Below are 24156 nucleotides of genomic sequence, written 5' to 3'. Positions count from 1 at the left end.
TGGGCATAAGCGTAATAAGGTGGCCAAATAGTGGTGCTAGTTGAATTGTTGACAATCATATTGTATACCACTCAGGAAATGATGACCCTAAACTGTAAGTATTGAATATGACTAATTCTGTTTTGTTGTAGAAATTTCGGCGTTTGTTTACCAGAAGCCTCTAGACCCGAATTATGATGAGTCATCCATCTCGAGGGTTTCAAGCAGTTGAAAAACTAGTTTTAGCCGTTGACCGCCTTTTAGTTTACTCGATGGCATTCCCGTTATTCTTGTCAACACCACCAACAGTGTTCGAGTAAATTCGAGTCTGCTATAAGGAATTCCGGAACTAACGGAGGTTTATATAAAAGAGAAATTTTATATGGAGGGTCAGTTAAATCTGATGACTCGCGCCCGCGATTTTAATTGTAGCGTTCGTATAAAATAAATTATGTATTATTGAGTAGTTAAATAAATTAATATAAGTTATCGTGCTTTTTAATAAATTAAAATAAGAACCTTTTAATAAAGACATTATAAATTGAATAAAGACAACAGTTAAATAAATTCATTTCAATGGTTTCGGAAGTGAAATAAAAGTAAATTAGACTTATAGTAATCATAACAAGTATTGTTCCGAAGTGAATATAAAATAAATTGTGAAAATGGCTACGATTTATGAGCTGACAGTGACTAATTTAAGAAGACATCTCGAAGACAGAGAATTAGCTTCTACCGGAAAAAAGGCTGAGTTAGTCCAACGACTAAAGAACGCTTTGCTAGAAGAAGGACTAGATCCAGAGACTTATATATTTAAAGATGCTGTCATCTCGTCGATTTCGAAATTAGAGAACAAAGTTTCTGGCGATATTTCGAAAGTTTCTGGTGACATCGCATCATTAGAGAACAAAGTTTCTGGCGATATTTCAAAAGTTTCTGGTGACATCGCATCATTGGAGAACAAAGTATCTGGCGATATTTCGAAAGTTTCCGGCGACATCGCCCCATTAGAAAACAAAGTTTCTAACGAGATTTCTTCTCTGGAAAGTAAAGTTTCTGCTAACATCTCTAAAGTAACTTCTGAGATGTCTGCCCTCGACGATAGAATATCTTCGTTAAAAAACCAAGTTGCTGCCGATATGTTGGCCTTCGAAGAAAAGATGAAAGAGATGAAAAGGAAATTGGAGGAAACAGGGACAGCAGAGAGAGGTAACAATACGATTACAGTGGAGAGAAAAGAAGACGAGACGAAATGTAAGTTGGAAATACGGCCGAAATTTGAAGGAAGTGGAGGTTCTGTCCATGTGAAAGTCCCAACTTTCGACGGAAAATCGTCATGGAATAACTACATGAAACAGTTCGAATCAGCTGCAAGAGCGAATGGATGGTCTGAAAAAGAAAAGGCTGTAAACCTGACTATCGCTCTTCGAGGAGATGCCTTAGATGTGCTTCAGACCATAGCCATAGAAGAGACGGATGATTTCGAACAACTTAAGAAGAGGTTAAATATGCGATATGGCCACGAACATTTGGAGCATGTATATCAGTCGCAGCTTAAAAATCGTAGACAGAAGAAAGAGGAGGCTCTTCAAGAATATGAGGTAGATATTGCCAGATTAGTACGATATGCTTATCCAACAGCTCCCGAAGACATGAAGGAAAAATTGGCCGTTCAAACGTTTATTGATGGTCTCCGTGATCATGAAATGCAGAGAACACTGCGATTAGCTCGTCACAAGACGCTGGTTGATGTCTTATCCGCCGCCCTCGAATACGAGTCAGCTACGCAGGCCTCTGGCGGGTACAGTAAAGTTAGGACTGTAAAAGAGGAAGGAGATGAAGATAAACTTGACCAGCTCGTTAATATGATGAAAAGCATGGCATACAAGAAAACAGATGCTGGAATTGTGGCGAAATAGGACACGTACGAAGCTCCTGTAAGCACCCTAGGTACGACGCAAATCAAGAAACTCACCATCAGGAAAACTAGAACGGGTCAGCCTTAGGGGGGCAGCTTCGACCCAGAACTTTTCCAAAGACCCTCTCATACTAATAGCTTCTTTGAAATCTCGTGAAGATAGTGTCTATGTAGATGGAGACATAAATGGTAAAAAGCATACGTTGTTGGTGGATACCGGAGCGACCAGAACCATTATACGCCCGACAGTTATAAACAGCCGAAAGAAACTGTTACCAACGAGGTTGCGACTTCGGACCGCTACAGGTGAAAATGCCAACATTCATGGAGAAATCCAGGTACAATTGGGAATTGGAGCAGAAAAGTTCGTCCATACTGTTATAGTTGCTGACATCGAAGAGGATGTTATATTAGGAATGGACGTAATGAATATGCATGGATTCCAATTGGATTTTAAGAGTAAGGTAATCAAAGTTGGCAACGAGGAGGTATTTCTTCATCCACATAATGACAACACTGTGCAAGCAGCCATTACAGAAGATACAGTCGTGCCTGCGAGAAGCGAAACGATCATAGTAGCGCGACTACAGGGAATTGTAGACGAAGGGACACCTGTTATGATGGAGCCTTGGAACCACGACGATGAGGTTGGCCGTGGAATCATAATTGGAAAGGAATTGGTGACTTCGGCTAAAGAAATTCCTGTGAGACTTATCAATGTCAACGACTACCCAGTGACCATCAAGAAAGAGACAAAAGTAGAAACTTGTGTACCTGTGACATCCATAATCCGTCAGGCGACAACATCTGATAATTCCAACGACAAATTCGACCAAATGGTTGCAGCTGCAGGACAGTCTCTAAATCAGATGGAGAAAAGGAAATTAAGGGAATTTCTTCGGCAGTATCGTGATATTTTCGTACCGAAAGGAGGAAAGACGGGAAGAACTACCGTTGTTAAGCATAAAATTGATACTGGTAATGCTAAGCCAATTCGTCAAACAGCTCGACGATTACCACAGGCGAAAAGAGAGGAAGCTGAAACGATTGTTCAGGAAATGAAGAAAGACGGGGTGATAGAACGTTCTACGAGCCCATAGGTCTCTCCGGTGGTCCTGGTTAAGAAGAAAGACGGAACGACGAGGTTCTGTGTGGATTACCGTTTGCTGAACAACGTTACCAAGAAAGATAGTTATCCTCTGCCTCGGATCGATGACACATTGGACACATTGGCTGGAAGTAAATTGTTTTCTACTTTAGATTTGAAGTCTGGATACTGGCAGGTAGAAATGGACCCAGTAGATAAAGAAAAGACAGCCTTCACCACAGGATCTGGATTGTGGCAATTCAACGTTATGCCATTTGGACTTTGTAATGCTCCTGCGACATTTGAGAGGCTTATGGAAAATGTGTTGAGAGGGTTATCTTGGAAAACATGTCTGGTTTATTTAGATGACATAATCGTCTTGGGGGAGACATTCGAAGATCATTCGAGGAATTTAGAAAACGTTTTTAATCGACTTAAAGCTGCCCAATTGATGCTAAACCCCAAGAAGTGCCAGCTATTTCAAGGTAAAGTCAATTATCTGGGTCATATAGTCAGTAAAGAAGGAGTGGCCGTGGATAAGGGAAAAATCGATTCCATTAAGGAATGGCCAAAACCCACTGACAAACATCAAGTGAGAAGTTTTCTTGGACTATGTACTTACTACCGGAGGTTTATTAAGAAGTTTGCAGATATCGCTAAGCCATTAACGCGACTTACAGAGGAAGCAAGAGAATACCGCTGCCAAAATGCCTTTGAGACCTTAAAAAAACATCTAATAACAGCACCAATTTTAGGGTATCCACTGCCAGAAGGAGAGTTCATCTTAGATACGGATGCAAGTAATGTGGGAATTGGAGGAGTGCTGTCTCAGATTCAAGGAGGACAGGAACGAGTCCTCGGATATTTTAGTAAAGTTCTTTCAAAACCTGAGCGGAATTATTGCGTCACGAGAAGAGAACTTCTAGCAGTAGTTAAATCAGTAGAGCACTTCTATCAATACCTCTATGGCAGAAAGTTTCTAATCCGAACCGACCATGCCGCCCTTAAGTGGTTGATGCAGTTTAGGAATCCAGAGGGTCAGATAGCCAGGTGGATCGAACGACTCCAAGAATACGATTTTAAGATTGAGCACCGGGCCGGAGTTAGCCACAGAAACGCTGATTCTCTTTCCAAAAGGCCATGCCCAGCAGAGTGTTCCCACTGCAACAAAACGGAATCCAAGCAAGCAGCAGTGCTAAGAACGACGATTGTCAACGACGACTGGACGCCTACTAAGATAAGGGAAGAACAAGAGAGAGATCCAGTTCTACAGAAAATCCGAAAATGGAAAGTAGAAAACCGTCGACCACCTTGGCAGAAAATATCAAACCTATGCTCAGTAGTTAAGACGTATTGGGCCCAGTGGGACTCATTTATCATCGAAGATGGCTTGCTCAAACGAGTCCTGGAAAATGATTACGGTTCAGAGAAGAGAAGACAGTTGGTGATCCCAAAGAGCAGAATAGCCGAAGTACTTCGTCAGTTACACGACAGTCCATCGGGAGGGCATTTTGGTGTAAGGAAAACCCTTCAGCGAATTCGGGAACGGTTTTATTGGATGAACAGTTCCGACGATGTAAAAGACTGGTGTAAGAAATGTACTATTTGTGCCACGAGTAACGGGCCTTACCGAAAAAGGAGAGCCCCTATGAGACAATATAATGTTGGAAGCCTGTTTGAAAGAATAGCTTTGGACATCGCTGGGCCATTTCCAGAAAGTGAAAATGGAGGCAAGTACATGCTGGTAGTAATGGATTACTTCACTAAGTGGGTCGAGATTTACGCACTTGCAGACCAGAAGGCCACCACCGTTGCAGATAAGTTGATCCAAGAATATATCAGCCGATTTGGAGTGCCTTTGGAGATCCATAGTGACCAAGGCAGGAACTTCGAAAGCGATCTATTCCAAGGAATATGTGATAGACTAGGCATGAAGAAAACAAGAACTACCGCGTATCATCCGCAATCGGATGGTATGGTAGAACGGATGAATAGGACAGTTGGAAAGTATTTGACAAAGATGTTGTCCGATCATCATCGAGACTGGGACCAATATCTTCCGTTCTTCACAATGTCCTACAGATCTGCTGTTAACGAATCAATGGGCCAGACACCAGCCAGAGTCCTATTCGGACGCGAAATGCGACTACCTTGTGATCTAGAGTTTGGGTGTCGACCTGGAGAAGATGTAGCAGGCGAAGATTATGTGATCGAATTACGAAGAAGAATGGACAATGTACATGAGTTGGTCCGTTCCCACCTTCAGATCGCTAGCGACCGAATAAAGAAACGGTACGATACACAAGCCGAAAAGGGTTGCTTTAAGAAGAACGACAAAGTCTGTATAACCCCAAGAAGCAAAAAGGTTGTTCTCCCAAATTGCAGCAGTTTTGGGAAGGCCCATACTTAATTATGGAGAAGATCAACGATGTCATCTACCGAATAAGCAAGATTCCGAGGGGAAAGCCGATGATAGTACACCATAACCGGTTGGCGTCTTTCGAAGGTGACCACGACGTAGATGAAGAAGTGGAAGTAAACCAAGTCCAAGATGTGTCTGACCTCACGTTTGAGGAATTCATGGGTGCCTATGGAGGTACCGGTAAAGCGAGACATGGTGTTACCACTGAAGAAAAGCAAGATCTACTCGCGCTCCCCGATGACTACTCGCTGGCCCTCACCATCCCGGCCAGTATCAAAGACGCACCAGGGTTGGCATCCGTCTTTCGAAGGAAGTTTGGTCGAGTTGCAGAACTTCAATGCGAGGTGCCAGCTCCCGGTAAAACCTTGAAACTCCAAGATGCATCACGTTACCTTTTCTACCTGGTAACAAAAGACACTGCCCGTGACCAACCTACATACCGAGATGTATGGGAAGCCTTACTTCAATTGAGAGAGCACGTACTAGAGTCCAACGTGCAAAAGTTAGCCATGCCAAAGTTGGAGTGCCGCCAATTAGATTGGAGGGTTATCCGAAATATGGTGGAGGAGATCTTTAAAGACACCGAAGTCCAGGTGTTAGTCTGTTGCAATCCGCATAGTTACTGGTGCGGAGAGAAAACCGTCCCTTGTCATTTTTATACGACTGGAAGTTGTAAAAGAGGGTCCAGTTGCCGATACCAGCATACCGTTCCGGTTCCAGTCCCGACAAGGTTCCAGGAGGAACCATCTTTTAAGAGGGGGGCAATGTTACGATAATAAATATCATGGCCTACAAAACTGTGAATATATTATGACTAATTATGTTTTTGTTGTAGTCATTTCGGCGTTTGTTTACCAGAAGCCTCTAGACCCGAATTATGATGAGTCATCCATCTCGAGGGTTTCAAGCAGTTGAAAAACTAGTTTTAGCCGTTGACCGCCTTCTAGTTTACTCGATGGCATTCCCGTTATTCTTGTCAACACCACCAACAGTGTTCGAGTAAATTCGAGTCTGCTATAAGGAATTCCGGAACTAACGGAGGTTTATATAAAAGAGAAATTTTATATGGAGGGTCAGTTAAATCTGACGACTCGCGCCCGCGATTTTAATTGTAGCGTTCGTATAAAATAAATTATGTATTATTGAGTAGTTAAATAAATTAATATAAGTTATCGTGTTTTTTAATAAATTAAAATAAGAACCTTTTAATAAAGACATTATAAATTGAATAAAGATAACAGTTAAATAAATTCATTTCAATATGTATGTTTGAATGAAAGATTAATAATAATCCAACTAGATACTACTCCAGTCAAATTAAATGTTTTACAAGTAGATACCCCAAACAGCGATAAACCAAAAAAAGATGTAGAGCAAATCTATGAGTTGTTGATAAATTAATTAAACAAATTAAAAAAGAAGATAATATAACTATTATTATGGGTGAATGCGAAAATTGATAAAGGAAAAAGCGGTAAATTCATTGGTGATTTTGGTCTAGTGAAGAGAAATAAAAGGGGAGAAAGATTAAAACTATTTGTAAAGGAAGAAGAATTTGCAATATTAAATACATTCTTCAAACTACCACCAAGACGTTGGTCTACCTGGGTCTCTCCGCAAAATTAAACAGAAACATAATAAGGAATCAAATTAATTACATAATGGTGAAATTCCGTAATGAATGCCTATTAGTTAAAAGTTTTCCTGGTGCTGACATATCGTCAGATCATGTTCCTGTTATTGGTAAATTTAGGTTTAGATTTAAAAAGGTAACAAAAAAGAATAGTAACAAAAAATGTGATATGAGAAGACTAAAAGATGTGGTAACAGAAAAGACAGTAGCACGGATGCTTTTAGAAAAGCTAAGTAACATGGAGCAAACATATAATCCAGAAGAATCACTCCAGAATATATGTGAAACCTTTAACAATATCAGAGAAGAACATCTACTTGAAAATGAAGAGAAGAGGAAAAGTTGTATGAATGACAATATACTGCAACTCATGGAAGAAAGTAGAAAATCAAAGAACAACAAAAAAAATGTACAAAATTATTGAAAAATAAATAAGAAGCGAAATACGAAAGGCCAAAGAAAATTGGTTAAAAACATACTGTGAAGAGATTGAGTTGTTAGAACAAAAACACGATACATTTAATATGCCTGAAAAGGTAAAAAAAGCAGCTGGTCTTTAAAAATCCAACACAGCTAGCAAACTAGAATATCAAGAGAAAACCATCATTACAGATAAAAATCAAGAAATATGCATATGGACCAAATACATACAAAAAGTCTTTAATGATAATAGGTCCGAACAACCTCCGACCTACATATGTAATGTCCTCTACATCACATCAGATAAAGTGGAAAAAGCAATATCATAACTAAAAGATGGCAAAGCTCCTGAACCTGACAATGCATATGATGAACTCATAAAGCTATTTAACACCGACGGTACTTAACCACTAACAAAAATATTCAATTACAGATATTTAATCGGAGTAATATTAACACCATGGCTGAAGTCAACGTTTATTGTTCTACCAAAGAAAACAAAATCCGTAACCTGCAATGATTTCCGGACTATCAGCTTAATGAGCCACATTATAAAGTTATTTTTAAACATCATAATCAAAGAATATATGAATCGCTTATTTATGAAAGGATATAAGTCACTACTTTATGTAAATTGAAATTATGACGAAAATTTGTTTTCAATACTTATATCTAACGTTTAGTCATAAAAGAATATAAGTCTTCAGTACCGTTGATAGGTAGGTAGCCAACAGAATACTTCATCTATTTATGAAACGATACAAGTTATTGACTAAAATGAACGAAAAAAAATTAACAAGATATTTATCTGCAAGGTTTAATAGAGTCTAAAGTTATTAACAAGAGACCGTCTTGTAAAGAAGAAGCATCACAAAGAACTTCATCCTTTGTCTATTTTGTGTTGGTTGACCCAGAGCAACGCAAGGTTTGTAAACATGCATTTTTAAGTTTACTCAACGCTTACAAGCTCTTTTGCATCTCAGAAAATTTTCTAAAGATTTGAGTGATCTAGAGAATAATAAAAAAAACTGTTCCTGGTAATATTATGCACATTGTACGTGAGCACATTTCTTCATTTCCTGAAAAATTATGCATTCCTTATTCAAAGAGAAACATGCTGAAGTTAATGTCAAATATTTAACATATTATACTATTTTTAAAGAGCATTTTGACTATAAATTTGGGCGACCGCAAGTCGATCCATGCTGCCAATATAAAGAACTTAATATTAAATGCACAAGTTCTTCTTTGAATAAAATAGCTAAAACAGATGCCTTAGCTGAACTTACGGTGAATAAGAGACGCTCTAAAAAATTTCATCATTTTTGTCAGTATTTCGTCAATATTTCCATTTAGTATTCATAACTTAAAAGACAACAGTGACCAGTTTTTTCTTTACCAGGAAGGCGTTTCTAAAAAAGGTCCAAATGAAACTTATTCTTCAACTATTCCTATATTTTCTTTAACAACATTTTCAACTATTTGAAGAAAAACATACCTACCACAGTAAAAGACCGTCACCTCTACAGTGACGGCTGTGGTGGCCAAAATAAAAACAATGTTATGATCCGATTCTGCCTTGCGCTTACTGACACAGGAATGTTTGAAAAAATTGTCTACAATTTTCCAATTCGTGGCCACTCTTTCTTGCCATGCGATCGGGACTTTGGCTTGGTAAAACGTAAACTCAATCGCATGGATAGGCTGTATACACCAATGAAAGTTTGTGAAGCAATCTGTAGTTCGGCAAAGAGGCAGAAATTTACAAATGGTCAGATCTAATGACGTTTTGAATTTTGAATTTTAAAAATTAGTGGTCCAAATATTACAAAAAAACGTGCCTTTCTGTTGAAACTTCCGCTAAATCTATTCAACGTTCACAAAAGGAGTCATTCGCAGTTTCCAGTTTTATGGAGTTCCGCTACAAAAATACAATAAAAGGGCTTGTTGAAGCATTGAAGTTTACCGATGGAGCACTAATCAGTTCCTTTGTTCTAAAAAGACAGAACTCCGAAAATGTTCAACTCCAAAAAAAGAGCTTATCCTATGGAAAAAAACTCAATTAACATTAAAAAAATCAATGATATTCAAAAGATAACTAGATATCTTCTTGAAAATTATCAAGAATTTTATCAGGAAATAATTGGAAGGCCAACCACTGAAGTGAAAAGTACTGATGTATGAGTATCTTGTCAAAAATTGCTGAATGTTTATTGTTTTAGGTTAAAATATTTCATTTGTTAATGACTGGTAATAAAGTTTGTCAATAAACGTTTATTTTTTGTTAAGTTGAACAAATACGGCAAAAACAAATAGTTCAGACATTTTTTTGTTAATTAATTCGTGAAAAGATATGTCAGACGAATAGAATAACAAATAAAATATCTATTAATTAACTAAAATCAATATACATACAATATTAATATCAAACTTATAATAAAATAATTCATTTTTCAGGAAAAATCACAAATTTTTTATTTGTTTTAAATATAAACACTTTTTTTAAATTTTCTCAAAACTTCATTCTTGTGACTTACATCTTTTCATATAATAAGCCATTCATATAGACTATGCGAAGAAAAAATCAGCCGTACACAATTTTGATTTTCGGAACGCAGTGGGTACGAGAGAGGCTCTCTTTAGCATATAAGTGATATTTCGACGATGTAGAGATATGAATTGCGATATACAGTGATGAGTGTCTTACCACCCGGCAAAATAGCGGAAAGGATAGAAGACAGATTAAGTTGTGAGATAGTACGGTATTAGACGTGTCTGTTTGACTTCAGTCATAATTATACGGATGACCTCGAAAATATTTTATTTTAATAATTTCTGATGTTAGAATAAATGATTAAATATATTAAGATATATTATAGTAAAAAACATTAATTAGTAGCGATTTTAAATTATAAATCTTTAAGTTTATTTAATAATAAAAATATCTCAACTGAAATATTTGACTAAACTAAAGGTAGATATGTTTGTCCGAAAACAATTATTGTATGTAAAATTGGAGTAATAGTTAGAGACGTTGTCTATTGACAAGAAGACTGGGGTTCAATTCACACCAAGGGTAAAATTTTTGTTTTACTCAATCAAAAATAATAGAAAATATGATACATATTATTTAACAAGTTTTCGAAAAACTCATTATTTACAATTTATTCTTATTCCAATGTTATAAAATAGAAATACAAAATATTTCAAATTCAATTCCAGTTTTACAGTCTTCAGTTGTGAATGGAAAATAATCCATTGAAGACTGTTTAATGTCAAGTCCATCACTAAATTCTCAGTGTTAATATCAATTCCTCTGTATTGGTAATGATTTTCAAAACAATTGACGACATTGGAATGGATGCGCGCGAACAGCTACCTGCTTTATAGCTAACCAAATCATCAAGCCTTCAAGTTATCAAATAATAACACACCGAGAAGTGTTACTTACGGTAAACAGAAACTTTTTATTGAAAAAACAATTCGTGAAAAGGATTTTAACGGTCGAGGAAAAAATGCAAATTGTTGTCTGGCATGTGAATGGATTATCAGACAACATGATTAGACAACAATTTGTAAATATGTTTCCAAATAGGCTGGCTCCATCACGATCAACAATTCAGTCTATTATACGTAATTTTTTTACTTATGGATCCGTGTTCGCTCCAAGAGGAGTTCGCAGACGAAGGGAGGTAAATCCAGATTTGGAACTAAGGGACACTTTGATTTGTGCAAGTATTGAGCAAAATAATATGGAATTCCAAGATTTAGAGTAGGTGAAATTTTTACCGTCCCTATAAACTTCATAAATCCAACGAACAATTCCCTGGGGATCAATATAGACGTTTAGAATTTTGTCAAACTGCAATGGAAATGTCACATCAAGATGAACATTTTTTAGAGAACGTTTTGTTCACCGATGAATGTACAGTCAATCCGCCGGATCTTTGCACATCGTCATCATTCTTATTATAGGAAATAAATCAAAACCTGTGAGTCAAACGTATGTCGGCTATAAGAATTATTATAAAAATTAGAAAATGGCTAATATTACAATTGACGTTTTTATACTTCTCTTTTATTTCATTTATTGCATTTAGAAAACTGGATACGTATACATTTATGAACGTGATTTTTCAATTTTTGGAAACCTATAGGTTGTCCAATAACATCTACAGTAAATAAATATTTAAACCATAGTAATAAGAAATTAAAGTATTTTTATTGAATATAAGCAAATATATGGTACTGACATATCGTCAGATGATGTTCCTGTTGTTGGTAAATATCGGTTTAGATTTAAGAAGGTTACAAAAAAGAATAGTAACAAAAATGTGATATGAGAAGACTAAAATGTGAGTAAACAAAAGAGACGTTTTTAAAGATTAGATAAGAACATCTAATAGAAAAAAGAGAAAAAGAACAGTCAGATGAATGACAAGATACTGCAACTCATGGAAAAAAGAAAAAAATCAAAGAACAACACAAGAATGTACAACAATATTCACAGACAAATAAGAACAAAAATACGAAAGGCCCAAGAAAATTGGTTAAAATCACAGTGTGAAGAAATATATTTATTGAAAGAAAAACACGATACGTTTAAAATGCATAAACAAGCAGCTGGTCTTTAGAAATTAAATACAGCTAACAAACTGCGAGATCAACAGAGAAACATCATCACAGATAAAAATCAAGAAATTTGCATATGGACCAAGTTTATCAAAGAACTCTGATGATAGTAGATCCCAACAACCTCCATCCCACATATGTAATGACCACTTACAAATCACATCAAATGAAGTGGAAAAGGCAATATTACAACCAAAAGATGGCAAAGCTCCTGGACCTGACAATGCACATGCTGATCATAAAACTATTTAACACCAACGGTACTCAACTCCTAATAAAAATATTTAATGAACCAAGAACATGGCTGAAGTCACGCCGACGTTTATTGCTGTACCAAAGAAAACAAAATCCGTATCCTGCAGTGATTTGCCGACCATCAGCTTAATGAACCATCTTTTAAAGTTATTTCTAAAAATCATACATCAAAGAATATATAGACTGTGCGAAGAAAAATTCAGCCGTAGTACAAAGTTTAGTTTTCGGAATGCAGTGGGTACGAGAGAGGCTCTCTTTAGCATAAAAAGGCTATTTCAACGATGTAGAGATGTGAACTGCAATACATATGCATGCTTCATTGATTACCATAAAGCATTCAGGTTAATAAACAGAAAGAGTAAAAATTGGGACCATTCCTTAGAAATTAAATGTAGGATAGAGAAAGCCAAATCTACATTTCAAAAATGGCTAAGCTATTCAAATGTCAAGATTTATTCACACCCATAAAAATCAGGTTACTACCATGTTATATCTTTCGTATACTATTGTACGGAGTTGAGTCGTGGACTTTCACAGACACTACCTGCAGGAACATTGAGGCTTTCGAAATGTGGCTTTATTGTCGAATCCTGAAGATATCTTATACCGGTCACGTTACTAATCAGGACGTTTTATTAAGAATGGAAAAAGAAAAACAGCTGATAACCACAATAAAAACAGCCAAAATAGAATACCTTGGTCACATCATTAGCAACAACGAAATATATGAATTGCTGCAACTAATTTTACAGGAAAAAGTAGATGGAAAATGAGGCTCAGGAAGGCGAAGGATTTCCTGGCTGAAGAATCTATGTATGTGGTTCAACACAACAAATATTTTCAGACCAGCAGTGTGCAAAGTACAAATTGTCATGATAGTCGCCAATATCCGAAACGGGTAGACACTACAAGAAGATCTAAAAAACTGAATATAAATCTACTCCAGTGCTCCATCATCTTGATAATTTTGTTTATTCAGTGTTAAATATGGTTTTCAGACTTAAGTAATCACTTTGTTTTAAAAAATGGTCATACAAAAATTAACACAACGAACTTCAAATAAAGAAATCTATGCATAATAAATTAAAAAATAGAAAACTTGAGCTGGGTAACAAAGAATTTATTATAACAATAATATAATTTAAATATTTATTAAAGCCTCATACACTATACAGCCATGTAGCCGATCATAAATTTAAGAATTCTTCACTGTCAGAATCTGAGCCACTCATATTACCAGTGTCTATTATGATTGGTTTAATGTTAGTGTCAACCATATTTTTTTCTCGGATATACCACTTTGTAATAATTTCATGAGTATGTTTCACACATTTTTCCCAAATTTCTGTGTTACATTGGTTTAGTGCCTCTTTCCACATATTTATAACAGCATTATCAGAATGTCCATCTCTACCAAGATTCTTATTGTAATATGACTTGCAGTTTGCCCAAATTAATTCAATAGCGTTGAATTCACAGTGATAAGGAGGTAGTCTCAACACTTCATGGCCGTGTTCTTTTAGTAGTTCATGCTAACAGATGTTTTGCCAATAAATGCAACTTCTTTATCCCTTAATTCATTACTTATACTTTGCAGAGTAACATGTTTCTCTAAAAAAAAAGAACAGATAAGTACAGAATAAACCACACTGTTATAACTAGTTCAATGAAAAAGAAGTAATACTTTGATTTTATAAAACTATAAATTATTTCAAATTAAAAAACTCACAAGAAAATTGACGTAATATCCATTAATGTATTCAGCAGAAATTTTCTTAAACTACTCTCAACAATCTTTTTTACAACATACATTTATATAAAGTATTGATTAAAAAGTACCTTCTGGTTATCATGGTACATGATACCATTATCTTATGGTATATCAAATTCAGATTGAAGAAATTTTTAACTACTTACTTTGTTGGTACATGTCGTATACTGTATTACGCACTGCCATTTTTGATCCCTCAGACAGATCAGTTGTTTTGTTTTTCGGACGAGGTCTACTTTTGCCTGGCTTTGAAAGAATGTGATTATTTTCTTTCCTTTTAATAATTGTACATACTGTTCGTCGTTATATTTTTAATGCAGCAGCTACTCTCTTAAATAAAGAATTGTTTAATGATTTTCATAAACGAACATACATTTCAATATGTTACCTGTTGAACAGACGAAAATGGCTCCAAAGGCCCTCCATTTACTTTTTCTAATTCGAAATACTCCAACACATTCAACACAAGTTGCTAAGCTTGAGAAGTTAAAGGCTTGCCAGGCATACTCTAAAAATAAAAACCTTTAAAAATATTTCATATTGTCCGTTGACGTAGTTTTAGCTATATTTAAATAATTAATGTCAATTTAGAAGTTAAAAAAATTTATTATTCGTTATTAGCTAATACATGAATTCTTACCTTAATAAATTGAACACGAAGGTAAGGGTTAGTCGTTATAACAACTGTTTGTTAAAAATATGTATATTTAAAGTATGAAAAAGGATTGATTATTTAAATCAAACGAAAATAATTTATAAAAATATTACACTCTGTCAAAACAAAATTTCCAATTGTCATGTCAATTGTCAGTAGACGAATCAATCAGCGATCATTGTTCTATGGCTGTCTTTGTTCAATGCATGGTGTTGTGTATGGACAGGCGGTTTAAGTTAATAGTTTTAGTTTCTGTGAGTAGGAAAGAGACGTAACATAAAAAATAATTCGTGAATAATGTCATACTTGTGCAAAGATCCGGCGGACCGACTGTACGTTTTCATTGCATGGCCGTCACAATTCAATCAATGCTAAGTATTGGTCTCGAGGAAATCCTCGTCAGATTTATGTCGCTCGTACCCAGAGTCTTCGAAAAGTAAATGTTTGGGGAGGCACAATAGGGAATCATGTCATTGGTCCATTTTTTATAGACGGTATGTTGACTGGGCGGAAATACTTGGAACTTCTGCAAAATGAAATTGTCCCAGCCCTTCGTAATTTACCAATAACTTTCAATTCCTTATGGTTTCAACACGATGGTTGTCCTGCACATAATTCTCGCATCGTCAGTGAATATCTCAGTGCGACTTTTCCTAATCGATTGATTAGTGGCCACGGAGATATTTTTTGGCCTGCGATCTTGTACCTTGTGATTTTTTTATTTGGGGATATATCAAGTCCAAACTATATGAGAGATATAACGATGAGAACATCGTGCCTTGAACTCTGATCCATCAGACTTTTATAATTCTTTAGTGACAGTTTGGGTTATTGTTCTGCTACTAATGAAGGCTTATTTGAACATATTGTAAATACGTTTATTTACAATATTTTTTTATTTTTGTAGAATTTTTACTTATTTAAACATTCTTTAAAAGTTCTTTTAATTTTGAAGAATTTTTACTTTATTTTCGAAAGTACGACGATACTGTTTTGTCAATAAGATTTTTTGTTTTAACTTTAAACACTTCTAATACTAGTAACGACTGACATAAATGTTTAATGATTCAAAGCAGAGCGATCTTTGCATAATTTCAAATTATTAAAAAAAATAGAAAATCACATGTGGGTTTTGAACTCTAATCGTCTGCGATGTCTGTGTCGCAATGTCGAATTCTTACCACTAATCCACGAAGGATTTATAATTATTCTGTCACAAGAGTGTATGAAACCCCTCAAATCATAGTAGAAATTATTCTTGGTTAATAATTTAAAACTTTAGATTAAATAATCACTATTAATTAAATTATTTTATTCACATTTTTGCTTTATTGTGGTCAATCAGTTTTTACTTTATGCGAAATTAAAAAATGGAAATACGTAACACATTCGACGTTACTCATAATAATTATGACCGAGGTGATTTAGCTCGAAGCTAACGTCTAAAGGTGTGAGACTATCGCTAGTGATAATGTAATGTAATATAAATTATAGGTTTCTCTGATTATTTCTCACCTCTACGAGTTTCATCTCTTTTTATTTCACAAAGTAACTGTGTTTTCTATCTCTTACTTTAAAAGCCGGGTGGTAAGACACTCATCACTGTATATGCATGCTTCATTGATTACCATAAAGCGTTTGATACAGTAAAACACGACAAGCTAATGGAGATATTACCAAATATTGAAATAAACACCTGTGATCTAAGAATTATTAGCAACCTTTACTGAAATCAGATATAGTCTATCTTTCAAGAACCAATAGAGGATTTTGAAGCCAGAAGGGTAATGGACGTGCATCCTGGAAAAGGCGGTATTGTGCGAGTAGTGACTTTTAATGTGAGGAGTGAACACTATAAAACGAGCAGTAGCAAAAATTTGTGTGTTACCTGTGGATAACTAGCTATAGTTTAAGAGAATTTTTTTTGTTTTGTAACAATATTTTATTAACTTGTGAAATTGTTGTATCGCATTGTTACTGTATAATAGGAACTTTAGTTACCTTGAAAGATTATGTTTTCAAGGAGGGGCGACATTTTCGTTGAAACTCCATAATTCTATTTGTAATGTCATAGAACGGCCTTGCCTTCGTACAAACGATGTCTCCTAACAACAAGCTAGGCGGATTGTCAGTCTCGTTGTTGATTTTTATAAAAATATCGTACAGTCCACGAATAATTTAATTTTAACAATTTAGGAGTAAAGCTGTACATACAGCCCATCAAGCATTAAATGAAAGTCACATTAATACAGAATAGTATACAATAGTACAATACAATATATTATAAGTATACAATATTTGCCACAATTTGTAACAATGAGTTACCAGCTGAAGTCCGTTTGAAGCGGTTTACTCTCCGGACACTGGAACTCATTTAATGCATGGGTGTATGTTACCTGAAGTAAAATTTAATTAAAATATTAAAGATCAAATAATATTAACAACATCATGTACAATCTTTGGTAACATTATATATTTTAAAGGGTTTTTACCCTAATATTTTGGTGGCTTAGGCATGGTAACCTGTATTTTTAACCTGATGATGGAACTGTTGTTCCGAAAACGTTCGTGTTTTTAATGTAGCCCTTTTAAGGGTTTTTATAAAATATACCCATTTACAAAGATTAACCTCTTTTTATACAATATTTATCCTCAAAGACGAGGAGGAATATTTTCGTCTCTATTAAAGCCAATAGTGGTTGACGATCCTTTAACGAATGAAATTTTCAAAGTTAATTCCCATTAAAGATAATAAATAAAGTTGTTTATTTCGAGAGTTACTTATATTGCCCTTTTTTAAATATAAGAATGATTTCCGCTATTTTCCATGAGTGTCCTCATTGGTTCCAGTTTGTTTTAAACAAATCGTGTTCAACTTTAGTGTACTCGTTAAATTATATTAAACAGTCAATTGATTGTTTACTCCGTCAAAGCCAGTTGGTGATTAGAGATTACGTGTAAACTATTTAATAAACATGGTCTCAAAGTTAGTTAAAATAGGATTATCCCAAGTGAATACTGTCAAACTGTCACGTATAACAAATTAGTTTTCTCAAAAGTAGTAAACTAACTTGGTACTTTATATAATGTAGCAAAAAGGGCAAGTCATTTACACTGGCGAACTGTACATCCATTCTGGCCATGCCAATTTAAAATAAATAGAAGCTCAGCTATTATTGTAAACACATATTTGGATCTTTAAATTGATTATTACTTATATACATAATATACATATATATATATATATATATATATATATATATATATTTATATATATATATATATATATATATATATATATATATATATATATACTTCATATCTATGAACTGTAGATAATTCATATACAAGAAGTAAATACCGAGAAGAAATATTTAACTGGAAAAATGTTCTTTTTCCAGTTAATTATTTATTAATAATTATTAATTCTATAATTTTTCTCTATCGTATACTTTAATACTTTAACTATGAGTTAACGAGTTAAACTTTTTATTTGAGGTTATAATATGTAGTCTCAAAACACCAATTTTTTTATGGAATTTCATTTATAAAGATTTTCTAGTATTGTTAATTTCAAAAGATTTGTGTGTTCATTTTTGTCGTAAGATAGTTGTAAGAATACTAATTTTCTTAAAAGGTCTAAAATGGTCTACGTGATACAAAAATTGCAATCACAATTAAACAAACTATAGTCATTTCCATCAAGTCCATGTTTCCGTATCAATCTACATAATGCCCGCAGTCAGAGGCACGATAGGCGCTAGCACTAGCAAAAATAACTTCATCCTAAAAACGGATGAAAAATGCGACTCTGTTTTATCCCTGGTCTGATGAATGGTTTGTGTAAATGACGCCTTGGGCCTGAGGGCGAGCTCGAACCACATCACTTTGCTGTGAACACAGATACGGACTTTATATACCCCTCAAAAAAAAATATATGAATTATCACATTGAGCTGTTATTAAAACAAACTGTTGGAATTTCAATACAACACAAACCGAGTTTTTAGTTATATAAAAAAACGTAACTTAGATAATTATTTTCGTCTGCTGACCTAAAGGTAGCTAAAATTTCAAGAGAAGTCCAGTCATGAAGCTTAAGGAGTCAGCCAGCCTCTAAATATTGCAGAAAACATACGTGTTTGGTGAAGAATTTTGCAAATCTTTTCTTTTCTTTCTGACTATTTCATCGAAGTCTGTAGTATTTTCTTATTGCAAACACTCAGCTGCTGTAAATGTTAAACTAGTTAAACTAAAGAATATCATAGCGATGTCCAGTAGATACCTACCAATCTTGTAACTTAAGTATATTAAAGTTAAATACATTATTTAACTATCTGAATCATCGTTATTGTGTGTACGTGCAGTTAAATAAAAAAGTGAAAATACAAATAGGTGTTAGTGCTTTAGTACGCCCGAAGGACTCAACAATGATTTGAAGGTTTTAACGAACTTATTGTAGGACTCTTCAAGTACCTATCTAATTTGGTTTGTATATATTAATGTTATGAAATGTGTAGATAATACTTAGTCGACTAATTTCCTATACATTTAAGTACTGTGCTTGGTCTAAAGTATGTTTAAAAACATTAAAAAAGATTAAAGAATAAAACATTAAAGATTAAAAACATTTACAGTCCACTGCGAACTCTACTTCACAACTCTTTCTCCTTTTTTCTATGTTATATTACGGTACATTGTCAAGTTTTCTGTGAGTTTTACGTAGAAACCAATCATAGTTTACATTTGGTGTAATGGCGTGTGTGTCGTGGCTTATATTTGGTTTATTTATTCCTGGTATGTTACTAGGGACATATGATCTTGTGTAAATAAACCAACAATACACTTATAAAAACAAATAGAGCTTTAAATACCTGGTAGCAATTTTTAAAGCTTGACTTCTCAGCCAAAAAGTCAAGATAAAATCAACTAGAAGATACTGACGGTAAAGAATCAAGTGATCCTCAACACTTGGATGCGAAAACCAGTTTTCGACAATGTAATATTGAAAAAAAAATTCAGAAATGTATAAAATCGCTCAACTATCTTTATAAACGTCACAAATAGCTCGAACATTAGCTATCTCATTCGAGCATTTAAATTAGCAGCATTTGGCAAAAATCATTATATTATATTAATGAACTTTTTGATCGTTTAAAATCGTAATAAAAAACGGAGTCAAATAAAAAATTTAAAAGAATTTTGCGTCAGTAATTTCGCATTGTTCAGTAAATTTCGATTCTAGGTACATATTGCTTTAACCATACATACTCAGATGTTAAAATTTACTTTAGGGACACAATATGTAAGTAATTATGTACACACATATGGAGGAGTAGGTATTAATAAAAGAGAAATAAAGGTAAAATATAACTAGCTATGATATTAATAACAGATAAAAGTAAAGAATTACAAAATATGATGGATAAATTAAATAGCGAATCAATAAAAATAGGTCTAAAAATGAACTATAATTAAACGGAAATTATGACCAACCAACCAAAAGAATTAATAATTACAATTGCACAAACAACTATAAAACAAGTAAAAGAATATGTATATTTGGGACAACTAGTTAAATTAAATAAAGAAAATAAGAGCAGAGAAATAAAGAGAAGGATACGGTTGGCTTGGGTATCCTTCGGAAAACTTTCCTATATACTAAAAAATAGAAAATACCCCCAATATTTAAAAACAAGAGTCTTCAACCAATGTATACTTCCTGTTCTCACCTACGGTTCTCAAACTTGGACGTTTACAAAGGAAAACATGGAAAAACTTGCATAGACCCAAAGAGCCATGGAAAGGGAAATGCTGAACATCAGGCTATCAGACAAGAAAAGAAATACTTGGATCCGCAACAAAACAAAAGTGACCGATGTATTAACGGAGATAGCAAAACTTAAGTGGAAGTTTGCTGGACATACCATAAGACAGAAAGACGACAGATGGAATAAGAAGACTATACACTGGAGACTATATAGTTACAAACGAAAAAGACAAAGGCCACAAAAGAGATGGTCAGATGACTTGAAGAAACACGCAGGCCTGAAGTGGATACAAACTGCCTACAATAGAGAGACGTGGAAGAAGGAAGAGGAGGTCTATGTCCAAAATTGGACAGCAAGGGCTGTATAGATAGATAGATGATATTGAGAACAAACAAAAGAGAAGTGGTGATTAACCTCATAAAAATATCGAAATGGAGAGAACATTACAAAATACTCTTGGAAGAAACATAACCAGAATAAAGTAATTCATTAGGAAATATAATCCAGGTTTTGGGGAACCGGTAGGATATAGGTCATAACGCTCGCTATATTTCACAATGTTGTCTATATGTTTCTGTAGTTCCGGCAGTCCGCTGGCAAAAACAACTGTATCATTGACTTTTTTTATTTAATAAACACCAATAAAATGCTTAAGAACAGTACAATCTGAACAAACAATATGATTAATGATCAAATTTTTCTAGCTTAAATTATTACTAAAAACTTAAGACTAAAGACAAATTTACTAGAATCCCTAAGGCTCCCTTAGGAATAAAATGCTTAAGAACAGTACAATCTGAACAAACAATATGATTAATGATCAAATTTTTCTAGCTTAAATTATTACTAAAAACTTAACACTAAGGACAAATTTACTAGAATCCCTTAGGCTCTGTAAATTTAGTGCACAAATAATAACCTGTACTATTTTTTACACGATACTCTGATTTACACTTTAAAGGATTTTAAAAACTGACAACTCGAAGGGTTTCTTCCTCTTCAGTCCTCTAGCCAGATGCGTGTTATCAAAGAGTGGTATGGCCTCACCATTAACGTGTTGAAGAAGACATCTTGGCAAATGTTTTAATGGTCTTGTTAACAGTATCCATTTCTAGGTCTCTATGGTTTCTATAGTACCAAGGAGCGTTGACAATGCTTCTTAGCACTTTGTTTTTGAATCGCTGGATGATATCTAAATTACTCTTACTAGCACAACCTCAGATCTGAATATCCATATAAAGTTTAGAATCTGTTTATACAAGAGTATTTTGTTGTAGATTGACAAGGTGGATTGTCTTCCCATTTAATTTAATTCGCCAGTATTTAGTTCAGTTCTTAAATCTGTTAACAGAGGTTTGTAGTTTTCTTGTTGCTTCCTTATGATCTTTCCCTACGGCCAGTACGGTAGTTTCATCGTGTCATAATTTATCAAAAGCTTGCACCACGTCAAAGAAGACAGCGTAGCAAACTTTCTTTTCTCATAGTTATCTTTTTATTATATCAAAGTTATTCGATACACTTGGTCCGTAGTTAAATGACTTTCTCGAAAGCCAAATTGGTGTGATATAAGGAGAGCCTTACCGTCTATGAGAGGTTTTAGTGTTTTTAGCAATAGCTTCTCGTATAGCTTCGAAATTACAGCCAGTAAGGAAATCGGCCTGTACGATGATACTATATTTGGTTGCTTTCCAGGTTTAAGGGTCATTGTGACCTCTGCTACTATCCATATCTTAGAATATATCTTAATATAAACGAGGAATTTATAAGATATGTCAGCTTTACTATGGCTTTTCTAGGGAGTTTTTTTTAGATTTCCCCAGTAATTAAATTTAACATGGGTGCCCTGGGATTGATGCTTTCTTCTATTTCATTGGATACTTCTTTTGGAGTGATTAGTTTAATTTTACCTTTTTCCTGTGTGACGTTTTCCCACTTAAGTGCGTTATCATGTTCGTTTGGCAATGTTTCCTCAATACTTATATTCAGCAAATTTATTATCCTCTATATTGCTTTTTGCCCAGTTTAGATCTGCATTTCTTATACTATCATTTGTTAGTTCTCTTAGATAGTTACTAATTGATTTGTTTTTATTTTGTCTAATTTCTCTTTTAAGCTGTTGAGTAGAATTATTTAGTTTGATTTTATCAAATGGAGCTCTAGAGTACTGCCAGATCCTTTTCATATTTCTTTTCTCCACGAACAACTTTCTAATTTCTTTAGAATCCTTTAACTCTATGGATCAGTTCAGGTGAGTTTTTCCACGCAGCTTGCTAAATTTGTTTAACAAAAGATTCCGTATCTTCATCAAGTTTATCTTTAGTTTTTAATGAAACTTTAATTTAATTGTTTCTTCTAAGAGAAGCTCAAAATTCGGCCAATATGTTAGTTTATTAGTTAGTTTAGGAGGTGGCTGACCTTAAATAACAGTATCACTCACTGTGAGACCGATGGAAGAATGATCGGAGTTCATGTCTGATGCTTTCTCAATATGTAAATAATTAACAAAAATATTTCTACTTATAACGAAATCAATCAGGTCTGGAATTTGGTTGGGATCAATAGGCCAATATGTCGGTTTACCTGTTGAAAGTATTTCGCATTTTAATTGCTTAACTGCCTGCAAGCGTTCCTTTTCCTTGGTTATGATTAGAATAGAAACCCAATGAGTGTGTTTGGCATTAAAATTACCACCAACTATAGATCTTTTTTGAGGTTATCTTTGCTGGATAGTAGACAGTAATGATAAACTCAAAAGATTGTGTTTCAACACTTACCGAAACACCTTGAAACATTTTTCATATGTTTTGTAGCTTACTTCTTGATGATGTCTGATAGTTTCTTTTTTAATTTTTATTATTTATATTATCTAATACTACCACCTCTAGTTGTATTATTTGTATGTAACGTATGGTATACTTTACATCCTTTAAAATTAATTTAGGTTTCACTTGTAAAATATGTTTCAGAAATAAGATAAGATGATGGTCAGGTGCTTTTCAGTACATCTAACATATCGTGGTTGCTTGGCGCAGTATTTTTGTGGCTGGTCAAAAGATTGGCATTTCTTGTATTGAGGCATGAGTTTGGATTTTCTTGTGGAAAGAATCTGAACCCTAACTTCTAATTTATCAGAGATTTCGAATATTTTATCGATATTTCCATCATGTCTAAATGATAACATGAACATATTAAGGGGTTATTTGATATTACATTGCAGTTTGGATGTAGTTTCGATGAGCTTGTAGCCACGTCTCCTCATTTTGTGGAGTATCATTGACATATCTTATATTTTTAACTTTTTTACCGTTGATTATGATTCCTGCGCTATTACCTTTAAGAGTCTTTGCAAAGATGTCTTCCAAGTACAGATTAAAGAGAAGTGAGGACAATTTACATCTCTATCGTACACCTTTTCTTATGGCTATCTCCTCCGACATGTTGCACTCCACCTTTACTTAATCTATCTGATTCAAATACAATTCTGTGACGATTCGTAAGTCACCCTCATTTATCCCCGTTGTTCTGAGTACTTTTGCTAGCTTTTGGTGTTAAACGCAATCAAAAGCTTTGCATTAGTCTACAAAACAGGCATTTATTTTCACATTTATGTCACG

General features: G+C 34.4%; 1 protein-coding gene and 1 long non-coding RNA gene across 2 annotated transcripts in view; both read right to left on the bottom strand.

Annotated features, from left to right (window-relative positions):
• LOC140451611 (uncharacterized) overlaps window positions 1–24156 on the bottom strand; it is a 258028-nt gene that overhangs the window by 101384 nt on the left and 132488 nt on the right. The gene's annotated exons all lie outside the window — the stretch shown is intronic.
• LOC140452337 (uncharacterized) lies at window positions 13482–15089 on the bottom strand. Its single transcript, XR_011952173.1, has 4 exons — window positions 14758–15089; window positions 14506–14625; window positions 14264–14447; window positions 13482–13957 (listed from the first exon to the last, which is right to left on the bottom strand). It is a non-coding gene; the product is annotated as an uncharacterized lncRNA (long non-coding RNA).

Source organism: Diabrotica undecimpunctata, chromosome 10 (genome assembly GCF_040954645.1).
Source record: "Diabrotica undecimpunctata isolate CICGRU chromosome 10, icDiaUnde3, whole genome shotgun sequence".
In the NCBI taxonomy this organism is placed as follows: Eukaryota; Metazoa; Arthropoda; class Insecta; order Coleoptera; family Chrysomelidae; genus Diabrotica; species Diabrotica undecimpunctata.
Note: the sequence above shows the minus strand (reverse complement) of the source record. Positions and strands in the feature narration are given on the sequence as shown.